General features: G+C 45.5%; 1 pseudogene; it reads right to left on the reverse strand.

The window, feature by feature from the left end:
• Positions 1 to 700: 700 nt before the first annotated feature.
• On the reverse strand, positions 701 to 8,229 carry LOC139576922 (cell cycle checkpoint control protein RAD9B-like; annotated as a pseudogene).
• Positions 8,230 to 12,683: the final 4,454 nt, after the last annotated feature.

A 12,683-nucleotide genomic window follows, 5' to 3' on the forward strand; every position in this document is an offset into this window, starting at 1 on the left:
TATACCATTGGAATAACTTATTTGTAAGTAAAAACAAATGGCCATATTTTATGAACTTTCATTTAAAGCACTCAAATTTAAATATTAAATACAATTACATTTGTCATGACTGTCCTGTGAGGATAGCAATGGGTCAGATCAGCTTGGTAATGGTTACAATAACCAGACCTCTCACCCACAGAAGAGGTGAAGAGGGAACTGGGCCGGTTTGACAGTTCACACCCTGTTGCTCCTTCTCCCGCTCCAGTAAAATCCACCAGAGGAATGTCTTTGTTAATAGGCTTTTCCCGCCGAAACTCTTAACGTCAAAAGTGGAAACTGGAACAATAATTCTAACATAAAAATGTGGGGAATGGTCAGTGGGGAGCTATTAAAAAAAACTCATACTGCTTTTCATTTTGTGATGTCATAAAAAATTGTATAGATGAAATACTGTAACTTGGAAAGTATATCCCCTTTATCAAGTTTCCATCCAATACGTTGTGCATATAATATGAAAAATGTATGCATTTTTGTTAAGATATGAATGTGATTTTTGGAGCCATAAGAGAGAGGGAGTTTTACATAACTTTGTGCACAGTAAGTAGCCACGCCCCGATTGAGGTCAGAGAGCATGTCAGCCTGATGGAACCGTCCCCTTCGGCCAGAGTGCATAAAAGGATTGCCCACAAAAATAACATTAGACCAGGAAAGACGGGGAGTTGCAGCTACGTCTAAAGTGGTTTAAACGCTGAATCTCAGAGACCAGGAAACGAGAGCTACATATTTGAAATGGTTGGAACTTTGAACCTCAACACAAGGTGAAGAAATAAACTCACCTTCCTTTGGACCGGAACATTGCCGGGTTGCAGCTGTACATGTGAAGGGGTCTGAATCCTGAACCCTGAGTAATCGGCACGAGGTGTGGGCGAGAGGCTCGCCTCCCAGACAATCACTGGTGCGGCTGGTTAGCTATCCTCATCACCAATGGGAACCGCCGACATGGCTGGCCATCTTCCAGAGTGAACAACAGTAGAAGATTGATGTGATAGGTAAAGCTCTTTACAGTTTAATTCGGGAGATGATAATTCTTTAAATAACCGCTTCCGTGGTGCCCCAAATCCTAATGAGTTAATTGTTACATGATTAATTTTATTGGGTAACAATTAAACATAGTTAGTTGATTAAATAAATAACAGTCATCAGATTAATGAAAGTAAAGTCACGACACTACACGATGGAAAAAGACTAAATATGGTCCGCTGAAAAAACTTGCAGGGTACAAAAATAGTTCTTGGCTGGTTCATTGTTCTATGGTAATATTACAGTGCACCACTGACCCTGTCATCTCCCCATCTTCTTCTGTATCACTGGAACACACCAGACTGGGCAGCACAAAGGTACAACCATCACCCTGCTCACAGGACAAGGCCCCAAAGAGGAGGGAGCGAACCTAAGGAACCAAAACACAATTCATTGTTAATAGACAGCTGAGCAGACTACGAGTATGAGAAAAACAATCACCAAGCTGTAAAACAGTTTTCAACATATTGTCAGCAGTATGGTCTGGCAGTTCTTAGGTAAAATTGCTGGGAATATGAGAGCTGTGCAGCCCGCCAGACACCTTGCATCCATCACAATTCACCTTCACACAGTCTGTCTTTGAGGGCAATCACACCTCACATGGTGAGACATTATTGCAAATGTCTTTCTAATTTAAAGGTTTAAGTAAGGCATTATCCATAATTTGGCAGTTACCAAAGTATAGTACCAGTCAGCCTGCCAAAATCCCAGAACACAGTGGCTTGAGGGCACAAACGGAGGTCCACCAAAGTTCAAACTCTGTTCTAATTTATCTTTGGGGAACATTTCTATTACCTTGGAGTAAGCAGGAGTTGTGATGCCAAGACCTCTGTGTGTGTAACGTGGTGTTCTGACTGTCAAAATCTTCTCTCATGAAGGCTGCTCCACTGAACACTGGGCTTCCCTGGCTGGATACTAGCAACTTGTCTGCAGAGGGAAACCCCTGGGCCTGGGGGGGACCAGCATCTGCCTCACCCTCTGGAAGCTCTGCAAAACCTCCACACCTGAGAGCATATAAGGACCATTACCCTAAGGCTGCCTTTAGCATTTCCCTCTAGTGATCTGCCTATCTTTATATACAGCTTAAGATTTAAAACAGATTATGCCTGTCAGTCTTAAATCAATATAAATGAACTAACTACATTTGTGATAGTCAACAAACTAAAGCAATAGGTCTACTGTATTCTAATAGACATACATAGATACAGTAGATACCTAATAGAAGTAAGATGAGATAGATCTTATTTTGCATGCTATGTTCTATTGGGAAAATATAGTTTCTAGATAACACAGTAGTGTGTTTTAAAGAGGTCAGCTCTCATGAGCGTGTGGGTTACCCAATATGCCACGTGGGTTACCCACTATGCCGTGTGGGTTATTACAACTGCATGGTGTGTCAGTGTGTGAGGGAGAGCGAGAGGAGGGGCAGCGCTAGATGGAGCATTATATGGCAGGGAGAGAATGGGAGGAACATAGAGGAAAACAAGATGGAGCTGTAGGCAGACAGAGGGAGGGGGAGAGGAAATCTGTGTGTGTGAGTTGATGTGTCCTGAGGTGCAGGGAGTCAGTCCAGCGTAGCCCTTTCCTGCAGTCAAATGACCTAGTGGCCTCATTGGTGGAATGTTATTAATATTTGTAATAATTTCAAAATCAATAAACATAATTTCAAAAAACCTGCCAAAAATGTGGTGTTTCTATATAAACCTTGTCCTTGTTGATGCTGCAGGACTTCCTCAGGCACCATGTCAGGTGGATGTCCTGGATGGGTGGGAAACACAGCCCCGGTGATGTACTGGGCCGTTTTCACCCTCCGCTGGAGGGCCTTGCGGTCGTGGATGGAGTAATTCCCTTACTAGGCCGTAATGCAACCGGTCAGGACGCTCTCGATGGTGCAGCGGTAGTATTTGGAGAGGACCCGGGGTGGCTTGCCAATTTTCATTTGGTACTGGGGGCCTTGAAGTGCGCAAGGCATCATGAAATCAGGAGATATTTGTGTGTTTTGGAGTCCAATGCTCAACCCAGTGTCCAAAAACTGGGTCTCCATTGAAGGTTGTGGGTCTTCCAGCAGGACAACGACCCCAAACACACATCAAAAAGCACCCAGGAATGGTTCAAAAAGAAACGCTGGACTGTTCTGGAGTGGCCAGTAAAGAGTCCAGATCTGAATCACATTTAAAACCTATGGCGAGATCTGAAAACAGCAGTTGGTGGAGGGAACCCATCAAACATTGAAGAATTAGAGCAGTATGCTGCTGGAGAGTGGGCCAAATTACCAGTAGAAAGGTGCAGCAAGATCGTTTATGGTTACAGGAAGCATTTGTCTGCAGTTATCTTGGCCAAAGGCTGTGCAACCAAGTACTAGCTCCAGGGTGTCTATGCCATTTGTCTTCATTTAAAAATTTAAAAAAAATGTAAACTTAAGTTTACAAAATAAAATTGGTTCTGCAATGTTGAAAATCAATAACAAGGTGTGGAGACCAAAAGTGTTTTTCAATTTCAACTTATTTTAAGAGAGATAGGGAATTATCTAAGAAAAGTGCAAAAGTGTCACTATATTTGGCCAGAACTGTATGTACAATTCCTTTGAAAGCTGTGGGTACTTAACACAGGACACGTTTAAACTTGGGGAGGGAGAGGGAGCCCTGACAGGCGTTAACTACATTGTCATCATAATCCGACTGGGACTGGTGCAAAACCCACCTCAGGCAGCTCAGAGCAGACACTTAGAGAAATAGATAGAGGCGGGCAAGGAGAGCCACACTGAGTGACATCATCGCCACAGCAACGTAACAGGTTAGTGACTGTAGGGGATGTAGGGATTACAGCCTGTCAGGCCTCGAACCCAGCCAGCACGTCCTTGCCCCAGATAGCCAGGCTCTGTTAAACTACCACGACACTGTTCTGTAACACAACACCCACTGAGGCACCAAAAAAAGCACATGATGGCAAACTGCCTCCAGTAAGGACATCACTGGCACAGCCAGTTCTAGGATTCAAATGTACTCTACTGTGACTGTCGCATGATTGGACAAGCGCTTTACGGCTATTTACGGCTGTTTGCTTTTTTATATGCTATTGAGAAACTGCTTCTCCCTAGGACAAAATGTCCTGCATTTTTCCACAACATGCTCCCTAACAAGGGCCACTTCTACATAAAACATAATTGAATTTACCCTTACGGTTGCCCTGGTGACGACATAATAGACGATGCAGATTAAGAGCAGCAAGTGATGCTGGTGATGTTGTGTATTACACAATGTTGCACCAAATACAGAACCTCCCCTATTGGTGGTGGTGTAATTACTGTATAATAAATGTTGATGGCTACCTTAGTGCAGCAGGAGCCCGGGCCTCTGTAGCCTGGGAGGGGTCCTGCTCTCTGTGTGGACAAAAGTAGCCAACACCACACTGGCCTCCAGCACCATATCTTCCACACTGAATGACACAGGCCTGACAGACAGCAGAGCACAGCATCAGCATACCTGTAATCAGCGCACTGAGATTTCTCCAATCATGTGACCAGACCGGGAAAAACTCTGGACCTTATTTAGGATCTAAGTAAAAGAGGTATAATCACAAGGACCAGGATACTTACTTTCATGCAGCGTCAAAGTGGGCAGACACCCGTAGACCATGTGATTAAGAAAATTACAAAAATCCCGAGATAAGAGGTTAATACATTAAACACATGCATGTTTGGAGACAACTAATGTTCATCATTAACTGATGTCTCAAAGTTTGATCAAAATAACAGGTCATGGTGGATCACAACATTCTGCTACTCTGCTAGACAGCAATGTACATTTTACCAATGTCGTGCCTCTTTAACCTCATTAGGCTGAAGAAATATGTCTTGGCCCCTAAGATCCTCACAAACTTTTACAGATGCACAATTGAGAGCATTCTGTCGGGCTTCATCACCACCTGGTACGACAACTGCACCGCACGCAACCGCAGGGCTCTCCAGAGGATGGTACGGTCTGCCCAACGCATGCCTGGGGGCAAACAACCTGCCCTCCAGGACACCTACACCACCCGATGTCACAGGAAGGCCAAAAAGATAATCAAGGACAACAACCACCCGAGCCATGGCCTGTTCCCCCCGCTATCAACCAGAAGGCAAGGTCAGTACAGGTGCATCTAAGCTGGGATCGAGAGACTGAAAAACATCTTCTATCTCAAGGCCATGAGACTGTTAAATAGCCATCACTAGGCGGCTACCACCCGGCTCCTCAACCCTGCACCTTAGAGGCTGCTGCCCTATATACATAGACATGGAGTCACTGGCCACTTTAATAATGGAACACTAGTCCCTTTAATAATGTTTACATACTGCTTTACTCATCTCATATGTATATACTGTATTCTATTTTACTGTATTTTAGTCAATGCCAATCCGACATTGCTCGTCCTAATATTTATATATTTCTTAATTCAATTCTTTCACTTTTACATTTGTGTATTGTTGTGAATTGTTAGATACTACTGCACTGTTGGAGCTAGGAACACAAGCATTTCACTACACCCTCACTTGCATCTGCTAAATATGTGTATGTGACCAATTCAATTGGATATGATTTGTTGCTGTGTATGCTAGCCATGACCTTTGAAGTTGTAGAGGTCAATCACAGTTAAAGGGGTAATCATGTGTTCAGTGGACTCGCTGTGTCCCAAGCCCAGATATTAGAGCCCCTGTGTGTGACACTAGCCCCTCTAACACACTGTGACAGGTAAGACTAGCAGCAATGTAGAGACTGGCTCACTGTCCAGCAGGCTAGCAGTCCATAGAAACAGCTAAGCATGGCTTTGCTGTGTAATGAAGGGACTTCACAATAGCGTACCCCCAACAACATTCCAGGATGTTAGGGTCGGGTCAAAGGTTGTGGGTCGAACCACAGATTGAAACTCATTATTTGTACTTTATAATGACACAGACAATTATATTTCAAGTGAACACAGGATCCCAAATGGCAGAATTTCTGGGGGTGGCTCAATATGATTTATTTTGCTATTGGATTAATGTTTATGTATATTTGTCCTCTGAGGACTTGGGTTTATTTGGAGCATGCATGAGAGTTAGGTAATCAATGCATGTGCTCTACTACTTATTACTGTCTGTTCACAAAAAAAATTACACGTGCAGAAAAAAACATATCATATTATAACTTGATTCATTACGGTCATAAAACAAAATCTCACCCAGGAGGGGTCAATTCCATTGAAAATGATAGGGTACAGAGTCTCCTGGACACTTGGGTCTAGTGCAGTAAATAAGAACCCTTAAAAATGAATTAACCCTGGGTCTGCAAGAACAGACAGTGACTCACCCATATATTTACAAGCTCATGTGACAGAAAATTTAGGACCTTCTCAAAATAACCCCCTTATACTCAGCTCCTTCAGACAGAAGGTTATGTCTTAGTCAACTCCAACCTGGAAGTAGTCAAACTCACTGGGATCTAAAGACATCTCAGTGTGCATGGCTTTCATTCGATCTGCACCCAGAACAATGAGGAGTTAGGAACAATATGTTTCTGATGTTTGTATGTTTTTCATACTGTGTAGACAGTGCAGAATCTCACCACTTTCCTCTTCATAGTAGTTTTTCAGATTGACTCTCAGATAAGACATGGACAGAGTGATCTCCTCCTGAGACACCGGGAAGTGCATCACCATGCTGCCTAGAAGTCTGGCCCAAAATAATAATAGAAATGTAATACAATAATAATAAATTATACAAATGTTAATTAAATAAATAATCATCATATACCCTGTAGTAATTCCTAGACGGTATCTGAATCACTCTTCATAAACGTCATATGAGGAGATAGATTGGGGTATGTTATGGCAGCTCACCTGGCCTGGGCTTTCAGTACGTTGGGGCAGAGGTGAGAAGGAAACACTGCTTGCAGAGCTTCACTGTCCTGGAAACACAGGTTATGTGTTTTGGTGATACCTGTCACAAGAAGTATGATACACACCGCTGTTGGAAAATACCGCCATCTAGTGTTGATACTATGCAATGCAATCTGAAAATTCTGATGATGAGAAATCCACTTTGTTCCAAAATCATTATTGAGCACCTACTGGATGTTGCTCACCAAACACAAGTCCTTAACATATTTACTGACCAAAATTATAAAATGCAACAATGCAACAATTTCAAAAAAGTTACTGAGTTTAAGTTCATAGAAGGAAATCAGTCAATTGAAATAAATAAATTAGACCCTAATCTATGGATTTTACATGAGTGGGCAGGGGCTCAGCCATGGGTGGGCCTGGGAGGGCGTAGGCCAACCCACTTCGGAGCTAGGCCACTGGGGAGTCAGGCCCACCCAATCAGAATGAGTTTTTCCCCACAAAAGGGCTTTATTACTGGGCTGTGGTTGTGAGACGTACTGCCAAATTCTCTAAAACAACAGTCGGGGTGGCATATTTAGAGAAATTAACATTAAATTCTCTGGCAACAGCTCTGGTGGACATTCCTGCAGTCAGCATGCTGATTGCACGCTCCCTCAAAACTTGATACATCTGTAGCACTGTCTTGTGTGACAAAACTGCACATTTTAGAGCGCCCTTTTATTGTCCTCAGCACAAGGTGCACCTGGGTAATGATCATGCTGTTTAATCAGCTTCTTGATATGCCACACCTGTCAGGTGGATGGATTATCGTGGCATGCTATTGGACTTTTCTCCTACTAAGTCTTCAGTGAAACTGGAATATCACCCGGTTATCTGGGTGGATATTTGGCAGCGATCCACATTACGCTCAATAGTAGCCAGGCACCGAAACAGTGGCACCACTGACTAAAACCAATGGATGTATATTAATAAACAGCTATTATAAAGTCACACATTTTACAAGATATTATGATGGACTGTTCCAAACGGATGTCAGAGTCATCTATCTCCCCTGAGGCCTGAGATAACTTCGGGTCATATTCAGCAGATTCAGAACTACTTGGCCATTATCTTCATTACCAATTTGTATTTGACAGTTCCACAGTCCTGGGCTGGTCCTGTGTCTGGGCTGTAGTGTTGGAAGAACAGTGTGGTGAAGAGGAAGCAGTCGTAGGCAGAATGGGCACTGCCAACTACAAGAGACCAGACCAAGCAGATAATGATAGACATACGGTTAGGGTTAGGACAGGGCAATGCTATGTACATTACATTTACATTTAAGTCATTTAGCAGACGCTCTTATCCAGAGCGACTTACAAATTGGTGCATTCACCTTATGATATCCAGTGGAACAACCACTTTACAATAGTGCATCTAACTCTTTTAAGGGGGGGGGCGGTTAGAAGGATTACTTTATCCTATCCTAGGTATTCCTTAAAGAGGTGGGGTTTCAGGTGTCTCCGGAAGGTGGTGATTGACTCCGCTGACCTGGCGTCGTGAGGGAGTTTGTTCCACCATTGGGGTGCCAGAGCAGCGAACAGTTTTGACTGGGCTGAGCGGGAACTGTACTTCCTCAGAGGTAGGGAGGCGAGCAGGCCAGAGGTGGATGAACGCAGTGCCCTTGTTTGGGTGTAGGGCCTGATCAGAGCCTGAAGGTACGGGGGTGCCGTTCCCCTCACAGCTCCGTAGGCAAGCACCATGGTCTTGTAGCGGATGCGAGCTTCAACTGGAAGCCAGTGGAGAGAGCGGAGGAGCGGGGTGACGTGAGAGAACTTGGGAAAGTTGAACACCAGACGGGCTGCGGCGTTCTGGATGAGTTGTAGGGGTTTAATGGCACAGGCAGGGAGCCCAGCCAACAGCGAGTTGCAGTAATCCAGACGGGAGATGACAAGTGCCTGGATTAGGACCTGCGCCGCTTCCTGCGTGAGGCAGGGTCGTACTCTGCGAATGTTGTAGAGCATGAACCTACAGGAACGGGTCACCGCCTTGATGTTAGTTGAGAACGACAGGGTGTTGTCCAGGATCACGCCAAGGTTCTTAGCACTCTGGGAGGAGGACACAATGGAGTTGTCAACCGTGATGGCGAGATCATGGAACGGGCAGTCCTTCCCCGGGAGGAAGAGCAGCTCCGTCTTGCCGAGGTTCAGCTTGAGGTGGTGATCCGTCATCCACACTGATATGTCTGCCAGACATGCAGAGATGCGATTCACCACCTGGTTATCAGAGGGGGGAAAGGAGAAGATTAATTGTGTGTCGTCTGCATAGCAATGATAGGAGAGACCATGTGAGGATATGACAGAGCCAAGTGACTTGGTGTATAGCGAGAATAGGAGAGGGCCTAGAACAGAGCCCTGGGGGACACCAGTGGTGAGAGCACGTGGTGCGGAGACAGATTCTCGCCACGCCACCTGGTAGGAGCGACCTGTCAGGTAGGACGCAATCCAAGCGTGGGCCGCGCCGGAGATGCCCTGCTCGGAGAGGGTGGAGAGGAGGATCTGATGGTTCACAGTATCAAAGGCAGCCGATAGGTCTAGAAGGATGAGAGCAGAGGAGAGAGAGTTAGCTTTAGCAGTGCGGAGCGCCTCCGTGACACAGAGAAGAGCAGTCTCAGTTGAATGACTAGTCTTGAAACCTGACTGATTTGGATCAAGAAGGTCATTCTGAGAGAGATAGCAGGAGAGCTGGCCAAGGACGGCACGTTCAAGAGTTTTGGAGAGAAAAGAAAGAAGGGATACTGGTCTGTAGTTGTTGACATCGGAGGGATCGAGTGTAGGTTTTTTCAGAAGGGGTGCAACTCTCGCTCTCTTGAAGACGGAAGGGACGTAGCCAGCGGTCAAGGATGAGTTGATGAGCGAGGTGAGGTAAGGGAGAAGGTCTCCGGAAATGGTCTGGAGAAGAGAGGAGGGGATAGGGTCAAGCGGGCAGGTTGTTGGGCGGCCGGCCGTCACAAGACGCGAGATTTCATCTGGAGAGAGAGGGGAGAAAGAGGTCAAAGCACAGGGTAGGGCAGTGTGAGCAGAACCAGCGGTGTCGTTTGACTTAGCAAACGAGGATCGGATGTCGTCGACCTTCTTTTCAAAATGGTTGACAAAGTCATCAGCAGAGAGGGAGGAGGGGGGAGGAGGGGGAGGAGGATTCAGGAGGGAGGAGAAGGTGGCAAAGAGCTTCCTAGGGTTAGAGGCAGATGCTTGGAATTTAGAGTGGTAGAAATTGGCTTTAGCAGCAGAGACAGAAGAGGAGAATGTAGAGAGGAGGGAGTGAAAGGATGCCAGGTCCGCAGGGAGGCGAGTTTTCCTCCATTTCCGCTCGGCTGCCCGGAGCCCTGTTCTGTGAGCTCGCAATGAGTCGTCGAGCCACGGAGCAGGAGGGGAGGACCGAGCCGGCCTGGAGGATAGGGGACATAGAGAGTCAAAGGATGCAGAAAGGGAGGAGAGGAGGGTTGAGGAGGCAGAATCAGGAGATAGGTTGGAGAAGGTTTGAGCAGAGGGAAGAGATGATAGGATGGAAGAGGAGAGAGTAGCGGGGGAGAGAGAGCGAAGGTTGGGACGGCGCGATACCATCCGAGTAGGGGCAGTGTGGGAAGTGTTGGATGAGAGCGAGAGGGAAAAGGATACAAGGTAGTGGTCGGAGACTTGGAGGGGAGTTGCAATGAGATTAGTGGAAGAACAGCATCTAGTAAAGATGAGGTCAAGCGTATTGCCTGCCTTGTGAGTAGGGGGGGAAGGTGAGAGGGTGAGGTCAAAAGAGGAGAGGAGTGGAAAGAAGGAGGCAGAGAGGAATGAGTCAAAGGTAGACGTGGGGAGGTTAAAGTCACCCAGAACTGTGAGAGGTGAGCCATCCTCAGGAAAGGAACTTATCAGGGCGTCAAGCTCATTGATGAACTCTCCAAGGGAACCTGGAGGGCGATAAATGATAAGGATGTTAAGCTTGAAAGGGCTGGTAACTGTGACAGCATGGAATTCAAAGGAGGCGATAGACAGATGGGTCAGGGGAGAAAGAGAGAATGTCCACTTGGGAGAGATGAGGATCCCAGTGCCACCACCCCGCTGACCAGAAGCTCTCGGGGTGTGCGAGAACACGTGGGCAGACGAGGAGAGAGCAGTAGGAGTAGCAGTGTTATCAGTGGTAATCCATGTTTCCGTCAGTGCCAAGAAGTCGAGGGACTGGAGGGAAGCATAGGCTGAGATGAACTCTGCCTTGTTGGCCGCAGATCGGCAGTTCCAGAGGCTGCCTGAGACCTGGAACTCCACGTGGGTCGTGCGCGCTGGGACCACCAGGTTAGAGTAGCAGCGGCCACGCGGTGTGAAGCGTTTGTATGGTCTGTGCAGAGAGGAGAGAACAGGGATAGACAGACACATAGTTGACAGGCTACAGAAGAGGCTACGCTAATGCAAAGGAGATTGGAATGACAAGTGGACTACACGTCTCGAATGTTCAGAAAGTTAAGCTTACGTTGCAAAAAATCTTATTGACTAAAATGATATAGTACTGCTGGCTGGTGAAATAGGCTAGCTAGCAGTGGCTGCGTTGTTGACTTTGTTTGAAAGTGTAGCTGGCTAGGTAACCTCTAACTGGCTAGGTAACCTCGACAATTACTCTAGACTACACAATTATCTTGGATACAAAGACGGCTATGTAGCCAGCTAAGATCAAACAAATCAAACTGTTGTACTGTAATGAAATGAAATGTAATACTACTTGTAATACTACCTGTGGAGCAAAGCGGAATGCAACTACTCGCTCCAAACCAAACCGGAAGTGCGTATCGTAGAGGGAGAGGCAATAGAAGTGTTGTTTCTTGTATTATTGTCTTTTGTGTCTTTAGAGGACTGCTTCACCTTAATGTCCCCTTTCCCTTTTCTTCTGTCCTTATTTTGTCCCACTTTGTCCCTTCTTTGTCCCTTCTTCTCTTCTGCCAACTAGACACTCCTTGTTAGCTAGCTAGCTTCTTTCAGGAATGTCCCTAGCAACTGCCTAGCAACAGGTAAACAACTTAGCTAGCTAAGAAAACGGTATAATTTTATGAAAATTTTTTACTTTTTCAAAAGCCTTTCTTCTTTGTTTGCTGCTTGTTTGGTCTCCTATTCAGTTTGCAGTTTTTTTTTTATTTTCTTTCGATGTACTTTACTCTAAAAAAACTTTTCAGCTGCTGCTGCTTAATTTGGAACTCCGGAATTTAAGCCGCGGCTTTTGTGGAGCGATGGGTAACGACGCTTCGTGGGTGTCAGTTGTTGATGTGTGCAGAGGGTCCCTGGTTCGCGCCCGTGTCGGGGCGAGGGGACGTACTAAAGTTATACTGTTACATTGGTACCATGTACCACTTTAAATTGTCAAAGCTTTGTAAATCAATTATGTTTACACCTTTCACCATAGGATCCAATCATAATTTATCACCTATGCGTGCCAGGGCATGAATAGCCTTCCCAAATGCTGTCAAAAAGAGACACTGTTTAGTGGATGGAATTCACCAAGCAGTAATAATGTGTCAATATATTTAGCTAGCTGACACAAATGTTTCCATTTTAACTAGCTTAGTTAAACCAGGGAGCAATCAGCAGTGACTGGTTTAGGTACAGTAGGCAGTCAAAGAGCTAGCCAACTTTATGAGCGCTAACTAGATAACGTTAAAGAGCTAGGTTAGCTAGCTAATTAACCTAACGTTAACTACTAACTATCCAGGTTTGGCACTTTAGCTATTTACTTTGAACATTTATGCCCGT

Source organism: Salvelinus alpinus, chromosome 5 (genome assembly GCF_045679555.1).
Source record: "Salvelinus alpinus chromosome 5, SLU_Salpinus.1, whole genome shotgun sequence".
Taxonomy (NCBI): Eukaryota; Metazoa; Chordata; class Actinopteri; order Salmoniformes; family Salmonidae; genus Salvelinus; species Salvelinus alpinus.